The sequence below is a fragment of the Bufo bufo genome, chromosome 3 (genome assembly GCF_905171765.1).
Source record: "Bufo bufo chromosome 3, aBufBuf1.1, whole genome shotgun sequence".
NCBI classification, from domain to species: Eukaryota; Metazoa; Chordata; class Amphibia; order Anura; family Bufonidae; genus Bufo; species Bufo bufo.
In genome coordinates, this window is record NC_053391.1 from 324,006,349 (window position 1) to 324,023,201 (window position 16,853).

The window sequence follows — 16,853 nt, forward strand, 5'->3', positions numbered from 1 at the left end:
TCACAGTGGGGGGGTTAAGATCTTTGATGAACTCCAGCACAGACCCAGTATCTTTCAAATGGGAGGGGTTTTGCAAAACATATCCTTGTAAGTAAAAGTCAATGTATTCCGTGACTCTGCACGTCAATGAGTTGAGCCCCGAAATTATCGGTCTCCCCGGGGGGTCTACTGGATTTTTATGGACCTTGGGCAGATGATATATCACCGGCACCAAGGGAAAAGGGATGGTGAGATAATTAAACTCTTTTTTGTTTAATATTCCTTTTTTGAGGCCCCCTGTTAGTATACCATCAGGAATCTGTTTATATTCCTGGGTAGGGTTATTCTTCAATTTCTTATAAGTTGTTATATCAGACACCAATCTTGCCATTTCGGCCTCATATTTTTCTTTGTTCATTACAACCACCCCTCCCCCTTTATCTGCCGGCTTTACAATTATATCCGGATTTTTTTCCAGATCTTTGAGAGCTTTTCTCTCTTTATAGGTGAGATTATATGTCACCTTCTCCATATCCATCTCTTCCAGCTCTTTTAACAATCCAGTTTTAAATGCCTCCACACATTCGTTATTTGGGTTTTTCGGAAAAAACTTAGATTTTTCTTTCATTTGAGTATGCAGAATCACTTCATTACTATCATCTGGCTTAGTGATCCCCACCCCAGGGTTCGCATTCTGCGGTGCAGGGTTATTAATCCAATATTTGGCCATATTTATTTTCCGGATAAATTTATGTATGTCCAGAAATGCCTCAAACTTGTTAATTCTCTGGCTAGGTGCGTATTTTAGGCCCTTATTTAGGACACTCATTTACCCTTCTGTTAGGATATGGCTGCTCAAGTTGAAAATTCCTTTTAGGTCTCCTTGCTCCTTTTTGTTTTGGGGCTTATTTTTCCCTTTTCCCCGTTTTCCTCTGCCAGACTTCTTTTTTGTGGAGTCCTCATTATCTGTTCTCTTATTTCTCCTTCCCTCTGTACTCCTTTTATGCTCTGGTGGGAAAAATTCTGTTCACCTTGTTGTTTTGGGTTTGGTCTACTTCCCTCACAATTATCCCTTTTCAATTCTTCTCCGTAGCTACTACCTCCATAGTGGGCTCCTTTGTCAAAATAGCTAGAATCGTAGTTATCATAATAATTATAATTATCTTGTGATCTCCATTTCGGTTTTCCTTTGTACCCTCCCCCTTGGTGTGGCTGTCTGTACGGTTGTCTATATTGTTGTTGTCCCCTATATCCATTATTCTGTCCATAATTTCCACTAAATTGCCCTCCTCTATATCCATAATTTTGACCCCAACCCTGTTGACCTCTTTGATTATATTGATAGGACTGAGTTTGCTGATATCTATTATCGGACCATTTTCCCAACTGTGGCTCATACATATGGTCATTATCCCTATTAGGCTGATAAGTCTGCTCTTGGTTTCTAGGTTCATAACCATGATTGCGCTGCGGTATATACTCATTGGCTTGTTGGTTATAATTATTCTTAAAAGCCTTTTGTTTCCCAACTCCATTTTCTGGTTTCCTAAAACCTCCAGTGTAGTTTCCTGGATTAGGATTACTATCACTGTATTCACCCACAGGTGCCGAATTTAACATAGTTTCCTCTACATTTTTTTGTTTATTTTTCCATTTATATACCATATTCATTTTATAATCATTGCATATTTTGGCATATTTCTTTTGTTTCTTACTCCTTATTTCTTTTTCAGATTTTAAAACTGATTCTTGACATTGTTTGCTACATTTTTCATATAACTCCTTATTTGCACTCTTCATTGGTTTAATCTCTTCTTGTAATTCATCTATAGCATTGTTAATCTTCCTTAATTTACTTTTGCGAACTATGATAATATATTGCATAACTTTCCATGCACATTCATTCATTATCTTTTCCCAGCCCACTAGGTCTTCCCCCTCTTCAGTAACTAAAGGCAATTGCCATCTCAGACCCTCCGGGATCCTGCCTTCCATAAGGAACCGTTCTAAGGAGGCAATATCCCAGGTGGTTCTGATTTCCCTAGTGAACTCCCTTTCTAATTTCACAAACAATGCTCGCATGCTATCCGACCCTTTGTCGGTATCACTAGGAGTATCACAAAAAGCATCAAGATCACATTTAAAATTCGCTCTGAAATCAAAAATGTCCATGTTGCTAGCAGGATTTGACAACCTACAAATACAGGTAAAATACAGATAAAACAGAAAGTCAGTCCTGTGTCCCAACACGGACAGTTACTTGCGCTGCTGCTGGTCCCGGGATAGTGTGGTAGGTTTCACACTGGCAAAGTCAAGTCAATAGGTTTTGGAACCGCGCTGCTGGAAACTATGTATTCCGGTCACAGGTAGATGGTACAAGGGTGTCAGCCCCTCTCCTCGACAACCAAAGGATACGGTCCTCCCAGACCTCCTCCTCTACAAGATTTAAGGAGATAGGCAAGATAGTGAAGCACCCTTGAGAATATTATTCTAAAAGGTTTTATTCTACTTACAACAGGTCAGTAGACAAAAGGCATAAAAATACAAAGTGATCGTCACGTTCCTGCCCGACCCGGGTTTCGCTACCTCGCTTCTTCAAGGGCGATGACTGAGCATGCTCACAATCGAGCCCTATAAATAGCCCAGCTGTCTCATTATTCAAGCAGGTGTGGTTCCGATCCGTATAGTATGTTTTCAAAATAACAGTTTTACAACATATAACATAAAATTACACTCATTAGTATTTTTAGTGCAATCACCTTTAAAATATAGACATAAAAATACACACGGGAGCAGATTGTTCCTCCCTATTGCCAGTTCATATAAAAGCCCTTTCGGGTTACCGCTAATATCCATACTCAATATATAAATTCAGCCTCTTTATAGGAATCTATCCCCCACATAGTCTTCTCGTGTCCTAAACATATTCCAACTCAATCTATTATAGTAGTCCTATCATCCTATACATTCCATCCACTCCTAGAATGTTATACCGATATTCTCCACCTACTCCCGGAGCGTCATTCAGCTGATCTCGCCCCCTCCTGGAGCGTCACTCCACAAGACGCCGTCCGATCCTGGGGCGTCACTCAGGTGGTCTCCGCCCACTCCTGGAGCGTCACTCAGAAGGACGCCACCCACTTCGGTAGCGTCATTCAGGTATTCTCGACCCCGCCTCCACCTCTGACATTCCAATCACGAGGCGTCATGGTCCAATGGAGCAGCCAGGCTTGTCTATTAGGCGACAAGCCTTTATGGTTAACGTTCCCCAGATTTAAATTGTCGCAATTTATTTTATTGGCAGTGAGAATTCATGTAGCCTTCAAGTGGCGTACATCTTCACTCAGCTATCAGGCTGTCCTAGACAGGGTTAATAAAATACTCTTGTGTGAACGATTGACGGCAATAAAAAAATGACTCACTAGTGAATTTTGAGAAGGTATGGGAGCCTTGGTTGTCTTCGGCAAATTCTGTGGACCAAAGATACACCTTCACATTGTAATTTGATAAATGTGCACTATACAGGGCTATTTACTCTGTGTTACTGGAGTGATCTCAGTTGTATTATTAATAACTATTGGCATTGCCTATATTACTATTATCGATACAGAATGTAATAATGCATTGAAGTATTTCTATTACTATGATCTCAAATAAATGATCTTTGAAACTAAAATCTAGGATCCAAAACATACTTCGCTCATCCCTATTGATGATCTATCCTCGGGATACATCATCAATATCAGATCGGCTGGGGTCCGACCCCCAATGAGATGTTTTAAGAGAAATCAGCGCTCGTACAAGCGTTGCCTTCTCTTCAATGTTTATCTGCTCACTGTCGCAATTGCAGTGGCAGGCAGGTGTAATTAAAACTACGCAGTCCCATTCACTTCAATGGGCCGGCTCCATCCTATTCACCTGAATATGTGCCTTGTGTCACGTGTCGGGGATCCCGCGAAGGACCTCCGAGACGTCAAGCGAGCAGGAACACCGGAACAGAAAATGGAACAACGGACTTTTATTAAAGAGAACAAGCTCATGACAGGAACAGAGGCACTCAAAGTACACACAAGGAACAACGGGTGAGAACCCACTGTGCCACTGACTGGCAATACTCTGGAGGGGCGTGACTAAGCAACACCTGGTATTCACTAGAGCCTCAGATGGTGAGGATAGGCTTGGCCAAGGTAGTTGCCTGGGACTACTCCAGAGCATAAACCGAGTCAGAGGCAGCTGTCCAGACAGACCAGGAGAAACCTACGAAGGTAGTACTAGAGTCCACAGACAGACAGGCAGAGACATAGCAAAGGCAGAAGCAGTTACCTGCGCCGCAAGCGGTGTCTCGGAGGTCCTTCGCGGGATCCCCAGCACGTGACAGTATGCAGAATCAGGTGAAACCACACCGAAGTGCGGATAGAATGACCCCTAGGATCAGCAACAAGAGGACAACACCCAACAAGCAACACATAGATGGAGTACAGACAGAACTGAGCAGAGAACTGACCTACAGACAAAAGCAGGGCCGATCCTACACGGGGTGCAGTGGGTGCCCTGCACCCCAGCGCTGTCACCCGAAAGGCGCCGAGCGAGCCGCCGGGACTTTTTTTTTTTTGACTTTTTTTTAATTTTATTTTATAATGCCCGCAGTGGCGTAGCTATAGGGGTCGCAGCGGTCGCAATTGCGACCGGGCCCCTGAGTCAGGGGGGCCCACAGGGCCCCCTCAAGCCAGGAGAACGCAGCCGCAGCTGAATAACTAAGATACAGGGGGCGGAGCGGAGGCCGAGAGGAGAGGCCCTGTGTGACGCGCACTGTGCAGGGCAGCTGGGCAGGCGAAGTGAGGAGGAGGGGCCGGGGGAGCGGCTTCAATTGAGGTGCGACGCAGGACTTAGTCACGTACCTCACTGTGACCTCCTGCGTCGGATCTCGCGAGATGACGCGGCGCGGGAAGGCACAGTGAGTGAGGCATGATGACCGCCTGTACCAGGATGCCACAAGCTGTGAAGGAGAGAGAGGTAAGTATTAATTATTATTTTTTTTTTATGTACCCTACGTTCTACCCTTATTGCAGAGGCACTGGGGGCACGAGAGGAGGACCACTGACAGTACTCAGTCAGTGGACATCATAGTATTAATAAGAGTGGAGACTGGAGAGACTACCATTATATTAATAATAAAGAGGGGGCTATTATATTAACAACGAGGGGGACATTATATTATTAATAAAGAGGGGGTCATTACATTAATAACAAAGAGGGGGCCATTATATTAATAAAGAGGGGGCCACTACATTAATAACAAAGAGGGGGTCATTATATTAATAAAGAGGGGGCCATTATATTAATAACAAAGAGGGGGCCAATACATTATTATTAATATAATGGCCCCCTATTTATTATTAATATAATGTCCCCCTATTTATTATTAATATAATGTCCCCCTCTTTATTATTAATATAATGGCCCCTCTTTATTATTAATGTAATGCCCCCTCTTTATTATTAATGTAATGGCCCCCTCTTTATTATTAATATAATGGCCCCCTCTTTATTATTAATGTAATGCCCCCTCTTTATTATTAATGTAATGCCCCCTCTTTATTATTAATGTAATGGCCCCCTCTTTATTATTAATGTAATGGCCCCCTCTTTATTATTAATGTAATGGCCCCCTCTTTATTATTAATGTAATGACCCCCTCTTTATTATTAATGTAATGGCCCCCTCTTTATTATTAATGTAATGGCCCCCTCTTTGTTATTAAAGAGGGGCCATTATATTAATAATAAAGAGGGGGCCATTACATTAATGATGAAGAGGGGGCCATTATAATATACAGGGGGAATAATATTATGAGGATTGGGGGACTACCTGTCTGGCTCTAGCACAGTATTGGGGGGCAGCAGGATGAGTTGTTGAGACACCAGGAAGGAGAGGATGAGAGTAAAGTGAGGAACCTAAAAAATAATCTGTGAAACTCTGCAGAGACGAGAAGCGGCTGAAAGAAGGTGTCATGGCGGTCTTATCTCTGGATGAAGACGTCGAGGAAAGTGTACATCACAGGAGACGTCACTGGATGTAACAGGTATGGTGCGGCATTCTCCTGTAATAATATTACCCATGCACATATCTGTTTCTCGGTAGGGTAAGGGGTATATAGAATTTGACCCACACTGCCGCATCCGGCCCCAGACTTCAGGTAACACTGTGTTCTGAATTCTGGGGCCTAACTAAGGGGTATCAGGGGACATTATTATACAGGGGTAATATAACTTATATTACCCCTGTATAGTGTACCCTGATACCCCTTAGTTATATTACCCCCTGTATAATTTACCTGATACCCCTCAGTTATATTACCCCTGTATAATGTCCCCCATAACAGTGTGTGTTATCCACAGATCTCCCATAACAATGTGTCATCCACAGATCTCCCATAACAATGTGTCATCCACAGATCCCCCAAATTATTTTAAAAACCTGCTGTTTCTCTAGATGACCTTATGTTTATGGTAGTGATAATAGAGTCTCAATGGTCTATAAAAGCAGCTACACTATTTTTACAGACCTTTGAGACTCTATTAACACTACTATTAACTATTAACATAAGGTCATCTAGAGAAAAAGCAGGTTTTTAAAATTCTTATTTTTCCCATTTAGGTGTTAGAGCAATCTAATTAAAGTTATGTTTTAACACCTAAAGAGAAAGAAAAAATAAATAAAAACCTACGGTTTCTATAGATGACCTTATGTTGATAGTAGTGTTAATAGAGCTTCAATGCTTTGTAAAAATAGTGTAGCTGCTTTTATAGACCCTTGAGACTCTATTACCACTACATTGTAAAGGGGAGGAGTTAGTAAGATAACCACGCCCATGTGGGGGCGCCAGAAATATTTCTGCACCCAGGCGCCTGTGACCCTAGGATGGGCCCTGGACAAAAGCACAAACACCGACCCCCAGCAACCAGCTCACAGGGAGATAAGGTTGCCTAATGAGGGCACCTGGGAGGACACACACCTGGAAACAACACAGGGAAATTAACTCTTCCAGGTCAGGGAGAAACAGAACCCTGCAGTACGGAGCATTGCCCATGGCAACCAGGAACACGGAACCAGAATACAGGAACAGAAATTCAGATACAGTCAAAGCGGTACACATACACACACACACATGCATGGGCAGAGTACACATTGGCTACCGCAGCCAGCACACAGCCCCTAGCAACCAGCCTACACAGAAACCTGCAGCCAGTACGCAAGGGGACGTGCAGCCAGCTTACACGCAACACACGTCATGGTTAACCGCACCGTGACACCTTGTATTATCTTTTTCTACATGGTAAATGACATTTTCTAAAGTGAGATCGGTCTCCATACAGCATTAAAATGTACGGCCTCCGATGGGGCGAAGTGAGTTATTCCCGAAGTCTTGCGAGGCTTTGGCGAATAACTTCTGTATTTGATTTTTAAACTGGAAAACCAGTTTAAAACTTGGACCCGAACTTGGGTTTGGTTCTGACTGTTACCGTGGATGGGTACCTAACTTTAAATCTATTTCTATGTCTATGAAAGTCAGACAGGCATAGCACCTTTCTATAAAGTATGAGCTATTTACAAACTAATACTCTAATATAATCTAATATAAAATCAGAGGTTCTTATCAGATATATTTTTTGATCAAAAAGTACCTGGGCGCATCCACCAACTGCAAGGTGATCTCTATATGGATGGGTATCTAACTCTAAACCTATTTGTATACCTTTTGGTGGCAGCAGGTCATTAGCACTCTGGGCATCTACTTTAACCTGGTAAAATTAAGATGCCCATAAAAACACTAACTGCTACCATTATTACCTCTCATGGTAAGCAGGTAATAGCCTGTTGAGTCATTCTGTGTCAGCAAACCTCACGAATGGCATAGAAATAGGTTTAGAGTTAGGTACCTATCAAGGTGACCTTGCTGTTGGCTTTTTGATAAAAATTATATATATATATATCTGCTAAGAACCTCTTATTGTATATTAGATGAGGTATTAGTTTGTATATAGATCATACACAGGTTATAGAATACTGCTATGCATGTCTGACTTTAACTATGGCTATGTGCATCTGCATTTTTGTTCTACCATGCAGGATGCACTGATTTTGTGTTTATTGATTTTATTTTTTTGCAGCATATATCAGGAGGTGTGGTGACCTCCATGTTGGTTGATATCATTGTCCCATCCCCTTAACAACCTTTTTTTTAATTAGGTGACATATCTAGCTGACCATGCACCTCCTGCTCATAGAAGGTTTGTTGGCACAGAGTGACACAACAGGTCATTGCCTGCTCACACTGAGGTAATAATGATAACTGTCAGTGTTTTTATGGGTTCAGCTCTCCTTGAAAGTAGATGCCCACGAACTGCATAGAAATAGGTTTAGAGTCAGCTAGCCATTCATATCGAGATCACCTTGCTGCTGGTGGATAGGCCCAGATGTTCTTTGATCAAAAAATATTTCTGCTAAGAACCTCTCATTGCATATTAGATGAGGCATTTGTTTGTATATAGATCATACACAGTTACTTTATAAAATGCTGATGCACCTGTCTTACCTTCACTTCACAATTTTGCCTAAGAACATTGCCACAAATAAAGAATGGTATCAAAACCTCCTCCAAGAGCAATTTCTCTAAATGATCCAGGAGCAATTTGGTGATGAACAATGCTGTTTTCAGTATGATGGAGAATCATGTTACGAGGCAAAAGGGGTAGCTAAGTGGCGCTGTGAACAAAACATTGAAATTTGGGTCCATGACCAGAAAACCCTCCTTCTTTTAATCCCATTAGGAAACCAAAAAGCGAGTGGACAATCAAAAACAGAAATTGTGATAAATTCCAAACACTAATTAGGTAAGAATGGGTTGTCATAAGTCAGGATTTGGCCCAGAAGCTGATATGCAGCATGCCACAGCAAATTGCAGAAGTCTTGAAAAGGCTCAACACTGGAAATATTGTGTCTTCACATAAAACTTCATGTATTTGTGGTTTGTGACAGGGGGCCGATGGCTGCTAAGGCAGCCCGTTGCCTGCATAGGCATCAGAGCCTGCCTGCTACAGAAGCCTATGAGACCCAGCCTCCAGCCTCCTTTTTCCTCATCAAGCCATTTACAATTAAAAAAATAGACATATTGAGTATCGCAGAGTACATAATGACCAGCTCAATAAAAATATCACATGATCTACCCTGTCAGGTGAACACCATAAAAAATGAAAACAGGTCCAGAACAGTCATTTTTTTGTCACCTGTCCTCACAAAAAACATGATTTCAAGCAATCAAAAAGTCACATGTACACCCAAATGGTACTAGTGAAAACGTAATTTTATCCTGCAAAAAATGAGCCCCCACACAAGATCATCACCATAAAAAAAAAATGGCTCTCAGAAAATAGTGCCCAAAAAACAATTTTTTTATTTTCAAAAACACTTTTATTGTGCAAAACTGAGTAAAAATTAAAAATAGACATATTGGGTATCGCCACGTCTGTAATGACCAGCTTTATAAAAATATTACATGATCTACCCCATCAGGTGAACACTGTAAAAAAAAAAAATGAAAACCTCACAAAAAGCATAATATCAAGTGATCAAAAAGCCGCATGTAAACCAAAAATGGCACCAGTGAAAACATCACCTCATCCTGCAAAAAATTAGCCCTCACACAAGACCATTGACAGAAAAAAAAATGGTTTTCAGAATATGGCAAAGAAAAAATATTTTTTCTTAAAAAAAACCAATATCAAACTGGTATCTCTGTAATCATACTGACCGTACGGTGTATGCCGAAATAACGAACTCAAAAAGCAATGGGGGATTTACTGTCTTTTCTTTATCCTGCTTCCAAAAAAGCAAAATAAAAGTGATCAAAACGTTGTATGTAAGCCAAAATAGAACTTCATTGGTTTAATTGAGTGACAATTTATCTGGCAAAATATAAGCCCTCGCACAGCTCATTTGAGAGAAAAATAAAAAATGTATGGTTATCAGAGAATGGCTGTACTGTTCCCCAGAGGATGAACAATAGCAACAAGGCACCCGTAAACCAATCCATCAAAATATGTGCTGCAAATGCGAAAAGGTGGTCTTTAATCTCTGAACCCTGCAGCGTACCCAAACAACAGTTTGTGTCCACATTTATGGCATTTATGTAACCAGTAGAATCTACCTATCGATTTAAGTGGTATGGTGTGAATCTCAGATGGCACATGGGAGACACAGTATATTTATTCCAGGGTGTCCGTATAAAAGTTGACAATACACATACTAGTTGGCTGTACCACTTTGAAAGTAGCTATAACCAGTATAAGGGTAGGTAGCACATATCACCCTGGGACAGTGGTATCAACATAGCAATGCCAGGTGTAGATTGTATCACTAGTGTTGGCACACTAAATAGCAGTGGGGGATGGAGGTATATGACCGGTCGCTATGTGTGGGAACATACCCACTGGACCAGTGTTGGCGATGTGGAAGGAGGACTATAAGGACTGCGCTATCATATGAAACACATATATGATATGAATTCATTAAGACCTTGCGGTTTCACGGTCTGAAGTCTAAACGTCCATTCTGCCTCTTTCTGTAGCAAGAGGTTGTCAGTGTCCCCTCCTCTTGTGTATCCTGTGTTCAATCCTATGAAAACTGATACAGTTCTCTTTTCCTGCATGGTGTATTAACACATATTGTGCCACTGGGGTGTCGTCTCCTTTGATGATATTGGAGAGGTGTTCCCCTATTACATAGTAACATAGTAAATAAGGCCGAAAAAAGACATTTGCCCATCCAGTTCGGCCTGTCACCCTGCAAGTTGATCCAGAGGAAGGCAAAACCCCTGTGAGGTAGAAGCCAATTTTCCCCACTTTAGGGGAATAAAAAATTCCTTCCCGACTCCAATCAGGCAATCAGAATAACTCCCTGGATCAACGACCCCTCTCTAGTAGCTATAGCCTGTAATATTATTACACTCCAGAAATACATTCAGGCCCCTCTTGAATTCCTTTATTGTACTCACCATCACCACCTCCTCAGGCAGAGAGTTCCATAGTCTCACTGCTCTTACCGTAAAGAATCCTCTTATATGTTTGTGTACAAACCTTCTTTCCTCCAGACGCAGAGGATGTCCCCTCGTCACAGTCACAGTCCTGGGGATAAACAGATGATGGGATAGATCTCTGCACTGACCCCTGATATATTTATACATAGTAATTAGATCTCCCCTCAGTCGTCTTTTTTCTAAAGTGAATAACCCTAATTTTGATAATCTTTCAGGGTAGTGTAGTTGCCCCATTCCAGTTATTACTTTAGTTGCCCTCCTCTGGACCCTCTCCAGCTCTGCTATGTCTGCCTTGTTTACACTAGCCCAGAACTGTACACAGTACTCCGTGTGTGGTCTGATTAGTGATTTGTAAAGTGGTAGGACTATGTTCTCATCACGAGCATCTATGCCCCTTTTGATGCAACCCATTATCTTATTGGCCTTGGCAGCAGCTGCCTGACACTGGTTTTTGCAGCTTAGTTTGCTGTCTATTAAAATTCCTAGATCCTTTTCCATGTCAGTGTTACCGAGTGTTTTACCATTTAGAATGTACGGGTGACTTGCATTATTCTGTCACGGATGGTGTTGCAGAAAACTGGAAGTTATAAATAAACATCCGACTGACTTGATCCCAAACTAAGGCCTCATGCACACGACCGTTGTGTGCACCCGTGGCCGTTGTGCCGTTTTCCGTTTTTTTTCGCGGACCCATTGACTTTCAATGGGTCCGTGGAAAAATCGGAAAATGCACCGTTTTGCAGCCGCATCCGTGATCCGTGTTTCCTGGCCGTGAAAAAAATAGGACCTGTCCTATTTTTTTCACGGCCAACGGTTTACGGACCCATTCAAGTCAATGGGTCCGTGAAAGAACACGGATGCACACAAGATTGGCATCCGCGTCCGTGATCCGTGGCCGTAGGTTAGTTTTTATACAGACGGATCCGAAGATCCGTCTGCATAAAGCTTTTTCAAAGCTGAGTTTTCACTTCGTGAAAACTCAGAACCGACAGTATATTCTAACACAGAAGCGTTCCCATGGTGATGGGGACGCTTCTAGTTAGAATACACTACAAACTGTGTACAAGACTGCCCCCTGCTGCCTGGCAGCACCCGATCTCTTACAGGGGGCCTTGATCAGCACAATTAACCCCTTCAGGTGCTGCACCTGAAAGGGTTAATTGTACTATCATATCCCCCTGTAAGAGATCAGGGCTGCCAGGCAGCAGGGGGCAGACCCTCCCCCCCCCTCCCCAGTTTGAATATCATTGGTGGCCAGTGCGGCCCCCCCCCCCCCCTCCCTCTATTGTAATAATTCGTTGGTGGCACAGTGTGCGCCCCCTCCCTCCCTCTATTGTAATAATTCGTTGGTGGCACAGTGTGCGCCCCCCCCCCTTCCTCCCTCTATTGTAATAAATCGTTGGTGGCACAGTGTGCGCCCCCCATTGCCCCCCCCCCCTCTATAGCATTAACAACGTTGGTGGCCAGTGTGCAGCCTCCCATCTCCCCCCCCCCCTCCCCCCCATCATCATTGGTGGCAGCGGAGTTCCGATCGGAGTCCCAGTTTAATCGCTGGGGCTCCGATCGGTAACCATGGCAACCAGGACGCTACTACAGTCCTCGTTGCCATGGTTACTTAGCAATAGTACAATAGTAGAAGATTAATACTTACCTGCTGCTGCGATGTTCGTGTCCGGCCGGGAGCTCCACCTACTGGTAAGTGACAGTGACAGGTCTGTGCGGCGCATTGCTAAATGAACCGTCACTTACCAGTAGGAGGGGCTCCCGGCCGGACACGAACATCACAGCTCCCAGGTAAGTATGAATCTTGTACTATTGCTAGTAACCCGCTGCCACCAATGATCGGGGGGGGGGGGGGGGGGCGCAAGATGGGAGGCCGCACACTGGCCACCAATGTTGTTAATGCTATAGAGGGAGGGGGGCCAATGATTGCCACCAACGATTTATTACAATAGAGGGAGGAAGGGGGGGGGGGGGGGGGGCGCACACTGTGCCACCAACGAATTATTACAATAGAGGGAGGAAGGGGGGGGGAGGCGGGGGGGGGGCACACTGTGCCACCAACGAATTATTACAATAGAGGGAGGAAGGGGGGGGGGGGCGCACACTGTGCCACCAACGATTTATTACAATGGAGGGAGGAAGGGGGGGGGGGCGCACTGGCCACCAATGATATTCAAACTGGGGAGGGGGGGGGGGGCTGCCCCCTGCTGCCTGGCAGCCCTGATCTCTTACAGGGGGATATGATAGTACAATTAACCCCTTCAGGTGCGGCACCTGAGGGGTTAATTGTGCTGATCACGGCCCCCTGTAAGAGATCGGATGCTGCTAGGCAGCAGGGGGCAGTCATGTACACAGTTTGTAGTATATTCTAACTAGAAGCGTCCCCATCACCATGGGAACGCCTCTGTGTTAGAATATACTGTCGGAAATGAGGTTTCACGATCTAACTCATATCCGACAGTATATTCTAACATAGAGGCGTTCCCATGGTGATGGGGACGCTTCAAGTTAAAATATACCATCGGATTGGAGAAAACTCCGATCTGATGGTATAAAAGGGACTCCGGACTTTACATTGAAAGTCAATGGGGACGGATCCGTTTGAAATGGCACCATATTGTGTCAACTTCAAACGGATCCGTCCCCATTGACTTGCATTGTAATTCAGGACGGATCCGTTTGGCTCCGCACGGCCAGGCGGACACCAAAATGACTTTTTTTTTCATGTCCGTGGATCCGCCAAAAATCAAGGAAGACCCACGGACGAAAAAACGGTCACGGATCACGGACCTACGGACCCTGTTTTTGCGGACCGTGAAAAAAAACGTTCGTGTGCATGAGGCCTAAGGAACATATGGGTGAGCCCTATAAAACCCCTAGAGCTCTCCCTGACTGCTATGCCCATGCAAAGGTCTTTATGATAGACGATTGCATGCCCTCGTACCTCGACTGTGTGACACCTGAAAACACTATAATAGTGAGGGGACATGACCACCGAGCACTTAATACGGAGGGAGTCAGGGTCACCTAGAATCAAGCTAGCACGGAAACACAAATAAAGGGAAAAGAGTTATCTGAGGAATCAGCAGTTGCAACCTCCAGCAGTGAATACAATCCAGGAAGTAGTATAAACCGCAAAGTGAGGCAGTATGGGAGGGAATATAAAGGGAGCCAATCAGTGTAAATAGGTGACAGCTGGGTGAAGGAAAAGAGATGACAAAGTGAAACCAAAACAAAGAACATCATGCAAGAGGTACAGAAGAACGTCTGTCAGACCTTCTCAGAGAGCTGGCGGTGACATATTCCTTCCCATGTGCATAACCTTACATTTGTCAGTGTTAAACCTCATCTGCCACTTATCTGCCCAAGCCTCCAATCCATCCAGATTGCTCTGTAGTAGTATACTGTCCTCTTCAGTGTTAATTTCTTTACACAGTTTAGTGTCATCTGCGAAAATTGATACTTTACTATGCAAGCCTTCTACAAGATCATTAATAAATATATTGAAGAGAATAGGGCCCAATACCGACCCCTGTGGTACCCCACTAGTGACAGTGACACAATCTGAGTGTGTACCATTAATAACCACCCTCTGTTTTCTATCACTCAGCCAGTTACTTACCCACATACAGACATTTTCTCCCAGTCCGAGCATTCTCATTTTATATACTAACCTTTTATGCGGTACAGTGTCAAATGCTTTGGAGAAGTCCAGATATACGACATCCATTGATTCGCCGCTGTCAAGTCTAGAACTTACCTCCTCACAGAAACTGATTAAATAAGTATGACATGACCGATCCCTCATGAAGCCATGTTGATATGGCGTTATTTGCTTATTTCCGTTGAGATGCTCGAAGATAGCATTTCTTAGAAAACCTTTAAACAGTTTACCCACAACAGATGTTAAACTTACCGGCCTATAGTTTCCAGGCTCTGTTTTTGGACCCTTTTTGAATATTGGCACCACATTTGCCATGCGCCAATCCTGTGGAACACTCCCTGTCAGTATAGAGTCCGCAAATATCAGAAATAAGGGTCTGGCTATGACATTACTTAATTCTCTTAGGATACGGGGGTGTATGCCATCCGGTCCTAGCGATTTGTCTATTTTAATCTTTTTAAGTCGCTGTTGTACTTCTTCCTGGGTCAGACAGGACACTTTTAATGGGGAATTTATTTTTACATTCAGCATTTCATCTGACAGTTTATTTTCCTCAGTGAATACATTGGAGAAAAAAATATTTAACAGCTTTGCTTTCTCCTCGTCGCTCTCTGCGACTCCCCCCTCATTACTCTTTAAAGGACCGACACCTTCAGATTTATACTTTTTAACAATTATATAATTAAAGAACATTTTAGGGTTAGTTTTACTCTCTTTGGCAATTAATCTCTCTGTCTCTAGTTTGGACGCTTTTATTTGTTTTTTACATGTTCTATTTTTTTCCTTATAGTTTTTCAGTGCTTCTGTGCCACCCTCATGTTTTAGTGATTTATATGCTTTCTTTTTGTCATTTATTGCTTTCTTTACAGTTCTATTTATCCACATTTCTTTTTGTTCCTTAACCTTTTATTCCCATACGGTATCTACCTCTCACAATGAGATTTTAGGATGCTTTTAAAGATATCCCATTTTGTGGCTGTATTTTTTATTTTTGAGGACTTTGTCCCAGTTAGTTAGGTCTATGGCCTCTCTTAGTTGGCTAAATTTAGCTTTTTTGAAATCTGGTATTTTTGTTCCTCCCTGTAGAAACGCTCCTTTGAAAGATAATTGGAAGGTTATTACTTTATGGTCACTATTTCCCAGGTGTCTCCCAACCTGCACGTCTGTTGTTCTGTCAGGCCTATTGGTTTATACTAAGTCCAGTATGGCCGTCCCTCTAGTCGGGTCCTGAACCAGTTGGGAGAGGTAATTGTCTTTGGTTATTGCCAAGAACCTGTTTCCTTTATGAGATATACAAGTTTCAGTTTCCCAGTCTATATCTGGGTAGTTGAAGTCCCCCATAATAACCACCTCATTATGATTTGCCGCCTTGTCTATCTTGGTTAGTAGTAGATTTTCTGTGGACTCTGATATATTAGGTGGTTTATAGTAAACTCCTATTAGTAATTTATTATTGTTTTTAGCTCCATGTATCTCTACCCACAGTGACTCCACATGTTCATGTCTCTCACTTGTATCTTCCCGGAGTGTGGACTTTAGACAGGACTTTACATAAAGGCACCCCCCCCCCTTCCCCTCCAGTTTTGACGATCCTTTCTAAACAGACTGTAACCTTGTACATTAACTGCCCAGTCATAGCTATCATCCAGCCATGTCTCAGTTATTCCCACTATATTCTTCTGAATTCCCTCTTTGTTTTTCCCACATATTGTTTAAGGCAGATGCAGGTCGCCACATATACCATGCCTACAGTTTTACAAATAATGAAAGATCTTATCCTGTAGTTGCGTCCTGTCACTGTGCTGGTCACTGTGTCGCCTTTCTTAATCGCTCTTCATGCGACACAGTTCCCGCATCTGAATGTGCCATATGGTCTTTGTGGGAGCCAGGTTTCCTTTACAGGGGTTTTGAATACACTGTGGACAAGTTTGTCTCTTAGGTTGCCTCCTCTTCGGTATGTGATAAGCGGGAAATCTCCCACCAATTCTCCCACATCCGGATCAGATCTTAAAATTGACCATGAGTCCTGCAGAATAGCACGTACTTCTCGATGTGCTATATCAAAGGTACCAAATAATCCTAACTTTCTGAGCAGTTTCTACGTTGCCCTAAG